The sequence below is a fragment of the Pristiophorus japonicus genome, unplaced genomic scaffold (assembly GCF_044704955.1).
Source record: "Pristiophorus japonicus isolate sPriJap1 unplaced genomic scaffold, sPriJap1.hap1 HAP1_SCAFFOLD_99, whole genome shotgun sequence".
Classification (NCBI taxonomy): domain Eukaryota; kingdom Metazoa; phylum Chordata; class Chondrichthyes; family Pristiophoridae; genus Pristiophorus; species Pristiophorus japonicus.
In genome coordinates, this window is record NW_027254919.1 from 1,891,852 (window position 1) to 1,904,854 (window position 13,003).

General features: G+C 41.4%; 12 non-coding genes across 12 annotated transcripts; all 12 read right to left on the bottom strand.

Annotated features, from left to right (window-relative positions):
• Window positions 1-374: 374 nt before the first annotated feature.
• Window positions 375-446, bottom strand: trnaq-cug (transfer RNA glutamine (anticodon CUG)). The gene has a single exon. It is a non-coding gene; the product is annotated as a tRNA-Gln (tRNA).
• A 582-nt stretch (window positions 447-1,028) lies between these two features.
• Window positions 1,029-1,100, bottom strand: trnaq-cug (transfer RNA glutamine (anticodon CUG)). The gene has a single exon. It is a non-coding gene; the product is annotated as a tRNA-Gln (tRNA).
• Window positions 1,101-2,321: 1,221 nt separating this feature from the next.
• trnaq-uug (transfer RNA glutamine (anticodon UUG)) lies at window positions 2,322-2,393 on the bottom strand. The gene has a single exon. It is a non-coding gene; the product is annotated as a tRNA-Gln (tRNA).
• Window positions 2,394-3,614: 1,221 nt separating this feature from the next.
• On the bottom strand, window positions 3,615-3,686 carry trnaq-uug (transfer RNA glutamine (anticodon UUG)). Its single transcript has one exon. It is a non-coding gene; the product is annotated as a tRNA-Gln (tRNA).
• Window positions 3,687-4,916: 1,230 nt separating this feature from the next.
• On the bottom strand, window positions 4,917-4,988 carry trnaq-cug (transfer RNA glutamine (anticodon CUG)). The gene has a single exon. It is a non-coding gene; the product is annotated as a tRNA-Gln (tRNA).
• A 1,221-nt stretch (window positions 4,989-6,209) lies between these two features.
• trnaq-cug (transfer RNA glutamine (anticodon CUG)) lies at window positions 6,210-6,281 on the bottom strand. The gene has a single exon. It is a non-coding gene; the product is annotated as a tRNA-Gln (tRNA).
• A 582-nt stretch (window positions 6,282-6,863) lies between these two features.
• trnaq-cug (transfer RNA glutamine (anticodon CUG)) lies at window positions 6,864-6,935 on the bottom strand. The gene has a single exon. It is a non-coding gene; the product is annotated as a tRNA-Gln (tRNA).
• Window positions 6,936-8,156: 1,221 nt separating this feature from the next.
• trnaq-uug (transfer RNA glutamine (anticodon UUG)) lies at window positions 8,157-8,228 on the bottom strand. The gene has a single exon. It is a non-coding gene; the product is annotated as a tRNA-Gln (tRNA).
• A 1,230-nt stretch (window positions 8,229-9,458) lies between these two features.
• Window positions 9,459-9,530, bottom strand: trnaq-cug (transfer RNA glutamine (anticodon CUG)). The gene has a single exon. It is a non-coding gene; the product is annotated as a tRNA-Gln (tRNA).
• A 1,221-nt stretch (window positions 9,531-10,751) lies between these two features.
• Window positions 10,752-10,823, bottom strand: trnaq-uug (transfer RNA glutamine (anticodon UUG)). The gene has a single exon. It is a non-coding gene; the product is annotated as a tRNA-Gln (tRNA).
• A 1,230-nt stretch (window positions 10,824-12,053) lies between these two features.
• On the bottom strand, window positions 12,054-12,125 carry trnaq-cug (transfer RNA glutamine (anticodon CUG)). Its single transcript has one exon. It is a non-coding gene; the product is annotated as a tRNA-Gln (tRNA).
• Window positions 12,126-12,699: 574 nt separating this feature from the next.
• On the bottom strand, window positions 12,700-12,771 carry trnaq-cug (transfer RNA glutamine (anticodon CUG)). Its single transcript has one exon. It is a non-coding gene; the product is annotated as a tRNA-Gln (tRNA).
• Window positions 12,772-13,003: the final 232 nt, after the last annotated feature.

The following is a 13,003-nucleotide window of genomic DNA, read 5'->3' on the forward strand; positions in this document are numbered from 1 at the left end:
CAGATTGTACTTCAGTCTTGCCAGGTAAAACGTGTGTTAGCATTGCAATGCATTCATGCAAAATGCTTGGCATGAAAAGAAAATGCAACGTTTTGTTGAGTGCAATCCATGCATTTCAAAAGGCATTGCGTTTATTCATGCTGCGGAGTGCATATTGCACAGATAATCTCAGCACACATTGTGCAGGCAAAGGCAGCATTAAACAGCAAACTAATTTCTACTCTGCTGATTGGAACAGGTAACTGCCGGTTGAACACACGATTTGAAAACTCGACTTGCAGATCAAGCATCAATGACAAAGTCAATAAAACTGCCAAACAGCAGCCTTCTACATGCTTGGTCCAAATTTTCAGCAGCTGGGACAACAAACATTCAGGTTCCACCGAGATTTGAACTCGGATCGCTGGATTCAGAGTCCAGAGTGCTCACCATTACACCATGGAACCAACTATGCCAAAACATTTGAAAGCTTTCTCAAAATCTGCCAAATCAATTCCAACATTACACTTTGGATTGTCCTTTTTGCATTCACAGCGTCAGTTTCACCTCTTTACGCTCTGTTAATTATCGATGCAGAGCAATTCACACAGATGCCGTTGAGGCAATGGCTTCTCAAATAGCTTTTTCTGTTTCACACTGTTCATCACAGCTTGTACTTCAGTCTTGCCAGGTAAATGTGCGTTGGCATTGCAATGCATTCATGCAAAATGCTTGGCATGAAAAGAAAATGCAACTTTTTGTTGAGTGCAATCCATGCTCTGCGTGCATTTCAAAAGGCGTTGCTTTTATTCCTCTTGCGAAGTGCATATTGCACAGATAATCTCAGCACACATTGTGCAGGCAAAGGTAGCATGAAACAGCAAACTAATTTCTACTCTGCTGATTGGAACAGGTAACTGCCGGTTGAACACACGATTTGAAAACTCGACTTGCAGATCAAGCATCAATGACAAAGTCAACAAAACTGCCAAACAGCAGCCTTCTACATGCTTGGTCCAAATTTTCAGCAGCTGGGACAACAAACATTCAGGTTCCACCAAGATTTGAACTCGGATCGCTGGATTCAGAGTCCAGAGTGCTCACCATTACACCATGGAACCAACTATGCCAAAACATTTGAAAGCTTTCTCAAAATCTGCCAAATCAATTCCAACATTACACTTTGGATTGTCCTTTTTGCATTCACAGCGTCAGTTTCACCGATTTACGGTCTGTTAATTATCGATGCAGAGCAATTCACACAGATGCCGTTGAGGCAATGACTTCTCATAACATCTGTTTCTGTTTCACACTGTTCAGCACAGATTGTACTTCAGTCTTGGCAGGTAAAACGTGCGTTGGCATTGCAATGCATTCATGCATAATGCTTGGCATGAAAAGAAAATGCAACGTTTTGTTGAGTGCAAACCATGTACTGCATGCATTTCAAAAGGCGTTGCATTTATTCATCCTGAGGAATGCCTATTGCACAGATAATCTCAGCACACATTATGCAGCATGAAAGAGCAAACTAATTTTTCCTCTGCTGATTGGAACAGGGAACTGCCAGTTGAACACACGATTTGAAAACTCGACTTGCAGATCAAGCATCAATGTCAAAGGCAACAAATCTGCAAACCTGCAGTTTTTTACTTGTTTGACCTGAATTTCCAGCACCTGGGACAACAAGCATTCAGGCTCCCCTGAGATTTGAACGAGGATTGCTCGAGTTTAGAGTCCAGAGTGCTCACCATTTCACCATGGAATCAACTACGGTCGCCCATTTGAAACATTCCTCAAAATCTACAAAATCAACTCCAACATTACACTTTGGATTGATATTTTTGCATTCACAGCGTCAGTTTCACCTATTTACGGTCTGTTAATTATCGATGCAGAGCAATTCACACAGATGCCGTTGAGGCTATGGGTTCTCAAATAGCTGTTTCTGTTTCAAACTGTTCAGCACAGATTGTACTTCAGTCTTGCCAGGTAAAACGTGTGTTAGCATTGCAATGCATTCATGCAAAATGCTTGGCATGAAAAGAAAATGCAACGTTTTGTTGAGTGCAATCCATGCATTTCAAAAGGCATTGCGTTTATTCATGCTGCGGAGTGCATATTGCACAGATAATCTCAGCACACATTGTGCAGGCAAAGGCAGCATTAAACAGCAAACTAATTTCTACTCTGCTGATTGGAACAGGTAACTGCCGGTTGAACACACGATTTGAAAACTCGACTTGCAGATCAAGCATCAATGACAAAGTCAATAAAACTGCCAAACAGCAGCCTTCTACATGCTTGGTCCAAATTTTCAGCAGCTGGGACAACAAACATTCAGGTTCCACCAAGATTTGAACTCGGATCGCTGGATTCAAAGTCCAGAGTGCTCACCATTACACCATGGAACCAACTATGCCAAAATATTTGAAAGCTTTCTCAAAATCTGCCAAATCAATTCCAACATTACACTTTGGATTGTCCTTTTTGCATTCACAGCATCAGTTTCACATATTTACGGTCTGTTAATTATCAATGCAGAGCAATTCACACAGATGCCGTTGAGGCAATGGCTTCTCATAATATCTGTTTCTCTTTCACACTGTTCAGCACAGATTGTACTTCAGTCTTGGCAGGTAAAACGTGCGTTGGCATTGCAATGCATTCATGCATAATGCTTGGCATGAAAAGAAAATGCAACGTTTTGTTGAGTGCAAACCATGTACTGCATGCATTTCAAAAGGCGTTGCATTTATTCATCCTGAGGAATGCCTATTGCACAGATAATCTCAGCACACATTATGCAGCATGAAACAGCAAACTAATTTTTCCTCTGCTGATTGGAACAGGGAACTGCCAGTTGAACACACGATTTGAAAACTCGACTTGCAGATCAAGCATCAATGTCAAAGGCAACAAATCTGCAAACCTGCAGTTTTTTACTTGTTTGACCTGAATTTCCAGCAGCTGGGACAACAAGCATTCAGGCTCCCCTGAGATTTGAACGAGGATTGCTCGAGTTTAGAGTCCAGAGTGCTCACCATTTCACCATGGAATCAACTACGGTCGCCCATTTGAAACATTCCTCAAAATCTACAAAATCAACTCCAACATTACACTTTGGATTGATATTTTTGCATTCACAGCGTCAGTTTCACCTATTTACGGTCTGTTAATTATCGATGCAGAGCAATTCACACAGATGCCGTTGAGGCTATGGGTTCTCAAATAGCTGTTTCTGTTTCAAACTGTTCAGCACAGATTGTACTTCAGTCTTGCCAGGTAAAACGTGTGTTAGCATTGCAATGCATTCATGCAAAATGCTTGGCATGAAAAGAAAATGCAACGTTTTGTTGAGTGCAATCCATGCATTTCAAAAGGCATTGCGTTTATTCATGCTGCGGAGTGCATATTGCACAGATAATCTCAGCACACATTGTGCAGGCAAAGGCAGCATTAAACAGCAAACTAATTTCTACTCTGCTGATTGGAACAGGTAACTGCCGGTTGAACACACGATTTGAAAACTCGACTTGCAGATCAAGCATCAATGACAAAGTCAATAAAACTGCCAAACAGCAGCCTTCTACATGCTTGGTCCAAATTTTCAGCAGCTGGGACAACAAACATTCAGGTTCCACCAAGATTTGAACTCGGATCGCTGGATTCAAAGTCCAGAGTGCTCACCATTACACCATGGAACCAACTATGCCAAAATATTTGAAAGCTTTCTCAAAATCTGCCAAATCAATTCCAACATTACACTTTGGATTGTCCTTTTTGCATTCACAGCATCAGTTTCACATATTTACGGTCTGTTAATTATCAATGCAGAGCAATTCACACAGATGCCGTTGAGGCAATGGCTTCTCATAATATCTGTTTCTATTTCACACTGTTCAGCACAGATTGTACTTCAGTCTTGCCAGGTAAAACGTGCGTTGGCATTGCAATGCATTCATGCAAAATGCTTGGCATGAAAAGAAAATGCAACGTTTTGTTGAGTGCAAACCATGTACTGCATGCATTTCAAAAGGCGTTGCATTTATTCATCCTGAGGAATGCATATTGCACAGATAATCTCAGCACACATTATGCAGCATGAAACAGCAAACTAATTTTTCCTCTGCTGATTGGAACAGGGAACTGCCGGTTGAACACACGATTTGAAAACTCGACTTGCAGATCAAGCATCAATGTCAAAGGCAACAAAACTGCAAACCTGCAGTTTTTTACTTGTTTGACCTGAATTTCCAGCAGCTGGGACAACAAGCATTCAGGCTCCCCTGAGATTTGAACCAGGATTGCTAGAGTTTAAAGTCCAGAGTGATCACCATTTCACCATGGAATCAACTACAGTCGTCCATTTGAAACATTCCTCAAAATGTACAAAATCAACTCCAACATTACACTTTGGATTGAAATTTTTGCATTCACAGCGTCAGTTTCACCTATTTACGGTCTGTTAATTATCGATGCAGAGCAATTCACACAGATGCCGTTGAGGCAATGGCTTCTCAAATAGCTGTTTCTGTTTCACACTGTTCAGCATAGATAGTACCTCAGTCTTGGCAGGTAAAACGTGCGTTGGCATTGCAATGCATTCATGCAAAATGCTTGGCATGAAAAGAAAATTCAACGTTTTGTTGAGTGCAAACCATGTACTGCATGCATTTCAAAAGGCGTTGCATTTATTCATCCTGAGGAATGCATATTGCACAGATAATCTCAGCACACATTATGCAGGCAAAGGCAGCATGAAACAGCAAACTAATTTTTCCTCTGCTGATTGGAACAGGTAACTGCCGGTTGAACACACGATTTGAAAACTCGACTTGCAGATCAAGCATCAATGACAAAGGCAACAAAACTGCCAAACAGCAGCCTTCTACATGCTTGGTCTAAATTTTCAGCAGCTGGGACAACAAACATTCAGGTTCCACCGAGATTTGAACTCGGATCGCTGGATTCAGAGTCCAGAGTGCTCACCATTACACCATGGAACCAACTATGCCAAAACATTTGAAAGCTTTCTCAAAATCTGCCAAATCAATTCCAACATTACACTTTGGATTGTCCTTTTTGCATTCACAGCGTCAGTTTCACCGATTTACGGTCTGTTAATTATCGATGCAGAGCAATTCACACAGATGCCGTTGAGGCAATGGCTTCTCATAATATCTGTTTCTCTTTCACACTGTTCAGCACAGATTGTACTTCAGTCTTGGCAGGTAAAACGTGCGTTGGCATTGCAATGCATTCATGCATAATGCTTGGCATGAAAAGAAAATGCAACGTTTTGTTGAGTGCAAACCATGTACTGCATGCATTTCAAAAGGCGTTGCATTTATTCATCCTGAGGAATGCCTATTGCACAGATAATCTCAGCACACATTATGCAGCATGAAACAGCAAACTAATTTTTCCTCTGCTGATTGGAACAGGGAACTGCCAGTTGAACACACGATTTGAAAACTCGACTTGCAGATCAAGCATCAATGTCAAAGGCAACAAATCTGCAAACCTGCAGTTTTTTACTTGTTTGACCTGAATTTCCAGCAGCTGGGACAACAAGCATTCAGGCTCCCCTGAGATTTGAACGAGGATTGCTCGAGTTTAGAGTCCAGAGTGCTCACCATTTCACCATGGAATCAACTACGGTCGCCCATTTGAAACATTCCTCAAAATCTACAAAATCAACTCCAACATTACACTTTGGATTGATATTTTTGCATTCACAGCGTCAGTTTCACCTATTTACGGTCTGTTAATTATCGATGCAGAGCAATTCACACAGATGCCGTTGAGGCTATGGGTTCTCAAATAGCTGTTTCTGTTTCAAACTGTTCAGCACAGATTGTACTTCAGTCTTGCCAGGTAAAACGTGTGTTAGCATTGCAATGCATTCATGCAAAATGCTTGGCATGAAAAGAAAATGCAACGTTTTGTTGAGTGCAATCCATGCATTTCAAAAGGCATTGCGTTTATTCATGCTGCGGAGTGCATATTGCACAGATAATCTCAGCACACATTGTGCAGGCAAAGGCAGCATTAAACAGCAAACTAATTTCTACTCTGCTGATTGGAACAGGTAACTGCCGGTTGAACACACGATTTGAAAACTCGACTTGCAGATCAAGCATCAATGACAAAGTCAATAAAACTGCCAAACAGCAGCCTTCTACATGCTTGGTCCAAATTTTCAGCAGCTGGGACAACAAACATTCAGGTTCCACCGAGATTTGAACTCGGATCGCTGGATTCAGAGTCCAGAGTGCTCACCATTACACCATGGAACCAACTATGCCAAAACATTTGAAAGCTTTCTCAAAATCTGCCAAATCAATTCCAACATTACACTTTGGATTGTCCTTTTTGCATTCACAGCGTCAGTTTCACCTCTTTACGCTCTGTTAATTATCGATGCAGAGCAATTCACACAGATGCCGTTGAGGCAATGGCTTCTCAAATAGCTTTTTCTGTTTCACACTGTTCATCACAGCTTGTACTTCAGTCTTGCCAGGTAAATGTGCGTTGGCATTGCAATGCATTCATGCAAAATGCTTGGCATGAAAAGAAAATGCAACTTTTTGTTGAGTGCAATCCATGCTCTGCGTGCATTTCAAAAGGCGTTGCTTTTATTCCTCTTGCGAAGTGCATATTGCACAGATAATCTCAGCACACATTGTGCAGGCAAAGGTAGCATGAAACAGCAAACTAATTTCTACTCTGCTGATTGGAACAGGTAACTGCCGGTTGAACACACGATTTGAAAACTCGACTTGCAGATCAAGCATCAATGACAAAGGCAACAAAACTGCCAAACAGCAGCCTTCTACATGCTTGGTCCAAATTTTCAGCAGCTGGGACAACAAACATTCAGGTTCCACCGAGATTTGAACTCGGATCGCTGGATTCAGAGTCCAGAGTGCTCACCATTACACCATGGAACCAACTATGCCAAAACATTTGAAAGCTTTCTCAAAATCTGCCAAATCAATTCCAACATTACACTTTGGATTGTCCTTTTTGCATTCACAGCGTCAGTTTCACCGATTTACGGTCTGTTAATTATCGATGCAGAGCAATTCACACAGATGCCGTTGAGGCAATGACTTCTCATAACATCTGTTTCTGTTTCACACTGTTCAGCACAGATTGTACTTCAGTCTTGGCAGGTAAAACGTGCGTTGGCATTGCAATGCATTCATGCATAATGCTTGGCATGAAAAGAAAATGCAACGTTTTGTTGAGTGCAAACCATGTACTGCATGCATTTCAAAAGGCGTTGCATTTATTCATCCTGAGGAATGCCTATTGCACAGATAATCTCAGCACACATTATGCAGCATGAAAGAGCAAACTAATTTTTCCTCTGCTGATTGGAACAGGGAACTGCCAGTTGAACACACGATTTGAAAACTCGACTTGCAGATCAAGCATCAATGTCAAAGGCAACAAATCTGCAAACCTGCAGTTTTTTACTTGTTTGACCTGAATTTCCAGCACCTGGGACAACAAGCATTCAGGCTCCCCTGAGATTTGAACGAGGATTGCTCGAGTTTAGAGTCCAGAGTGCTCACCATTTCACCATGGAATCAACTACGGTCGCCCATTTGAAACATTCCTCAAAATCTACAAAATCAACTCCAACATTACACTTTGGATTGATATTTTTGCATTCACAGCGTCAGTTTCACCTATTTACGGTCTGTTAATTATCGATGCAGAGCAATTCACACAGATGCCGTTGAGGCTATGGGTTCTCAAATAGCTGTTTCTGTTTCAAACTGTTCAGCACAGATTGTACTTCAGTCTTGCCAGGTAAAACGTGTGTTAGCATTGCAATGCATTCATGCAAAATGCTTGGCATGAAAAGAAAATGCAACGTTTTGTTGAGTGCAATCCATGCATTTCAAAAGGCATTGCGTTTATTCATGCTGCGGAGTGCATATTGCACAGATAATCTCAGCACACATTGTGCAGGCAAAGGCAGCATTAAACAGCAAACTAATTTCTACTCTGCTGATTGGAACAGGTAACTGCCGGTTGAACACACGATTTGAAAACTCGACTTGCAGATCAAGCATCAATGACAAAGTCAATAAAACTGCCAAACAGCAGCCTTCTACATGCTTGGTCCAAATTTTCAGCAGCTGGGACAACAAACATTCAGGTTCCACCAAGATTTGAACTCGGATCGCTGGATTCAAAGTCCAGAGTGCTCACCATTACACCATGGAACCAACTATGCCAAAATATTTGAAAGCTTTCTCAAAATCTGCCAAATCAATTCCAACATTACACTTTGGATTGTCCTTTTTGCATTCACAGCATCAGTTTCACATATTTACGGTCTGTTAATTATCAATGCAGAGCAATTCACACAGATGCCGTTGAGGCAATGGCTTCTCATAATATCTGTTTCTATTTCACACTGTTCAGCACAGATTGTACTTCAGTCTTGCCAGGTAAAACGTGCGTTGGCATTGCAATGCATTCATGCAAAATGCTTGGCATGAAAAGAAAATGCAACGTTTTGTTGAGTGCAAACCATGTACTGCATGCATTTCAAAAGGCGTTGCATTTATTCATCCTGAGGAATGCATATTGCACAGATAATCTCAGCACACATTATGCAGCATGAAACAGCAAACTAATTTTTCCTCTGCTGATTGGAACAGGGAACTGCCGGTTGAACACACGATTTGAAAACTCGACTTGCAGATCAAGCATCAATGTCAAAGGCAACAAAACTGCAAACCTGCAGTTTTTTACTTGTTTGACCTGAATTTCCAGCAGCTGGGACAACAAGCATTCAGGCTCCCCTGAGATTTGAACCAGGATTGCTAGAGTTTAAAGTCCAGAGTGATCACCATTTCACCATGGAATCAACTACAGTCGTCCATTTGAAACATTCCTCAAAATGTACAAAATCAACTCCAACATTACACTTTGGATTGAAATTTTTGCATTCACAGCGTCAGTTTCACCTATTTACGGTCTGTTAATTATCGATGCAGAGCAATTCACACAGATGCCGTTGAGGCAATGGCTTCTCAAATAGCTGTTTCTGTTTCACACTGTTCAGCATAGATAGTACCTCAGTCTTGGCAGGTAAAACGTGCGTTGGCATTGCAATGCATTCATGCAAAATGCTTGGCATGAAAAGAAAATTCAACGTTTTGTTGAGTGCAAACCATGTACTGCATGCATTTCAAAAGGCGTTGCATTTATTCATCCTGAGGAATGCATATTGCACAGATAATCTCAGCACACATTATGCAGGCAAAGGCAGCATGAAACAGCAAACTAATTTTTCCTCTGCTGATTGGAACAGGTAACTGCCGGTTGAACACACGATTTGAAAACTCGACTTGCAGATCAAGCATCAATGACAAAGGCAACAAAACTGCCAAACAGCAGCCTTCTACATGCTTGGTCTAAATTTTCAGCAGCTGGGACAACAAACATTCAGGTTCCACCGAGATTTGAACTCGGATCGCTGGATTCAGAGTCCAGAGTGCTCACCATTACACCATGGAACCAACTATGCCAAAACATTTGAAAGCTTTCTCAAAATCTGCCAAATCAATTCCAACATTACACTTTGGATTGTCCTTTTTGCATTCACAGCGTCAGTTTCACCGATTTACGGTCTGTTAATTATCGATGCAGAGCAATTCACACAGATGCCGTTGAGGCAATGGCTTCTCATAATATCTGTTTCTCTTTCACACTGTTCAGCACAGATTGTACTTCAGTCTTGGCAGGTAAAACGTGCGTTGGCATTGCAATGCATTCATGCATAATGCTTGGCATGAAAAGAAAATGCAACGTTTTGTTGAGTGCAAACCATGTACTGCATGCATTTCAAAAGGCGTTGCATTTATTCATCCTGAGGAATGCCTATTGCACAGATAATCTCAGCACACATTATGCAGCATGAAACAGCAAACTAATTTTTCCTCTGCTGATTGGAACAGGGAACTGCCAGTTGAACACACGATTTGAAAACTCGACTTGCAGATCAAGCATCAATGTCAAAGGCAACAAATCTGCAAACCTGCAGTTTTTTACTTGTTTGACCTGAATTTCCAGCAGCTGGGACAACAAGCATTCAGGCTCCCCTGAGATTTGAACGAGGATTGCTCGAGTTTAGAGTCCAGAGTGCTCACCATTTCACCATGGAATCAACTACGGTCGCCCATTTGAAACATTCCTCAAAATCTACAAAATCAACTCCAACATTACACTTTGGATTGATATTTTTGCATTCACAGCGTCAGTTTCACCTATTTACGGTCTGTTAATTATCGATGCAGAGCAATTCACACAGATGCCGTTGAGGCTATGGGTTCTCAAATAGCTGTTTCTGTTTCAAACTGTTCAGCACAGATTGTACTTCAGTCTTGCCAGGTAAAACGTGTGTTAGCATTGCAATGCATTCATGCAAAATGCTTGGCATGAAAAGAAAATGCAACGTTTTGTTGAGTGCAATCCATGCATTTCAAAAGGCATTGCGTTTATTCATGCTGCGGAGTGCATATTGCACAGATAATCTCAGCACACATTGTGCAGGCAAAGGCAGCATTAAACAGCAAACTAATTTCTACTCTGCTGATTGGAACAGGTAACTGCCGGTTGAACACACGATTTGAAAACTCGACTTGCAGATCAAGCATCAATGACAAAGTCAATAAAACTGCCAAACAGCAGCCTTCTACATGCTTGGTCCAAATTTTCAGCAGCTGGGACAACAAACATTCAGGTTCCACCAAGATTTGAACTCGGATCGCTGGATTCAAAGTCCAGAGTGCTCACCATTACACCATGGAACCAACTATGCCAAAATATTTGAAAGCTTTCTCAAAATCTGCCAAATCAATTCCAACATTACACTTTGGATTGTCCTTTTTGCATTCACAGCATCAGTTTCACATATTTACGGTCTGTTAATTATCAATGCAGAGCAATTCACACAGATGCCGTTGAGGCAATGGCTTCTCATAATATCTGTTTCTATTTCACACTGTTCAGCACAGATTGTACTTCAGTCTTGCCAGGTAAAACGTGCGTTGGCATTGCAATGCATTCATGCAAAATGCTTGGCATGAAAAGAAAATGCAACGTTTTGTTGAGTGCAAACCATGTACTGCATGCATTTCAAAAGGCGTTGCATTTATTCATCCTGAGGAATGCATATTGCACAGATAATCTCAGCACACATTATGCAGCATGAAACAGCAAACTAATTTTTCCTCTGCTGATTGGAACAGGGAACTGCCGGTTGAACACACGATTTGAAAACTCGACTTGCAGATCAAGCATCAATGTCAAAGGCAACAAAACTGCAAACCTGCAGTTTTTTACTTGTTTGACCTGAATTTCCAGCAGCTGGGACAACAAGCATTCAGGCTCCCCTGAGATTTGAACCAGGATTGCTAGAGTTTAAAGTCCAGAGTGATCACCATTTCACCATGGAATCAACTACAGTCGTCCATTTGAAACATTCCTCAAAATGTACAAAATCAACTCCAACATTACACTTTGGATTGAAATTTTTGCATTCACAGCGTCAGTTTCACCTATTTACGGTCTGTTAATTATCGATGCAGAGCAATTCACACAGATGCCGTTGAGGCAATGGCTTCTCAAATAGCTGTTTCTGTTTCACACTGTTCAGCATAGATAGTACCTCAGTCTTGGCAGGTAAAACGTGCGTTGGCATTGCAATGCATTCATGCAAAATGCTTGGCATGAAAAGAAAATTCAACGTTTTGTTGAGTGCAAACCATGTACTGCATGCATTTCAAAAGGCGTTGCATTTATTCATCCTGAGGAATGCATATTGCACAGATAATCTCAGCACACATTATGCAGGCAAAGGCAGCATGAAACAGCAAACTAATTTTTCCTCTGCTGATTGGAACAGGTAACTGCCGGTTGAACACACGATTTGAAAACTCGACTTGCAGATCAAGCATCAATGACAAAGGCAACAAAACTGCCAAACAGCAGCCTTCTACATGCTTGGTCTAAATTTTCAGCAGCTGGGACAACAAACATTCAGGTTCCACCGAGATTTGAACTCGGATCGCTGGATTCAGAGTCCAGAGTGCTCACCATTACACCATGGAACCAACTATGCCAAAACATTTGAAAGCTTTCTCAAAATCTGCCAAATCAATTCCAACATTACACTTTGGATTGTCCTTTTTGCATTCACAGCGTCAGTTTCACCGATTTACGGTCTGTTAATTATCGATGCAGAGCAATTCACACAGATGCCGTTGAGGCAATGGCTTCTCATAATATCTGTTTCTCTTTCACACTGTTCAGCACAGATTGTACTTCAGTCTTGGCAGGTAAAACGTGCGTTGGCATTGCAATGCATTCATGCATAATGCTTGGCATGAAAAGAAAATGCAACGTTTTGTTGAGTGCAAACCATGTACTGCATGCATTTCAAAAGGCGTTGCATTTATTCATCCTGAGGAATGCCTATTGCACAGATAATCTCAGCACACATTATGCAGCATGAAACAGCAAACTAATTTTTCCTCTGCTGATTGGAACAGGGAACTGCCAGTTGAACACACGATTTGAAAACTCGACTTGCAGATCAAGCATCAATGACAAAGGCAACAAAACTGCCAAACAGCAGCCTTCTACATGCTTGGTCCAAATTTTCAGCAGCTGGGACAACAAACATTCAGGTTCCACCGAGATTTGAACTCGGATCGCTGGATTCAGAGTCCAGAGTGCTCACCATTACACCATGGAACCAACTATGCCAAAACATTTGAAAGCTTTCTCAAAATCTGCCAAATCAATTCCAACATTACACTTTGGATTGTCCTTTTTGCATTCACAGCGTCAGTTTCACCTCTTTACGCTCTGTTAATTATCGATGCAGAGCAATTCACACAGATGCCGTTGAGGCAATGGCTTCTCAAATAGCTTTTTCTGTTTCACACTGTTCATCACAGCTTGTACTTCAGTCTTGCCAGGTAAATGT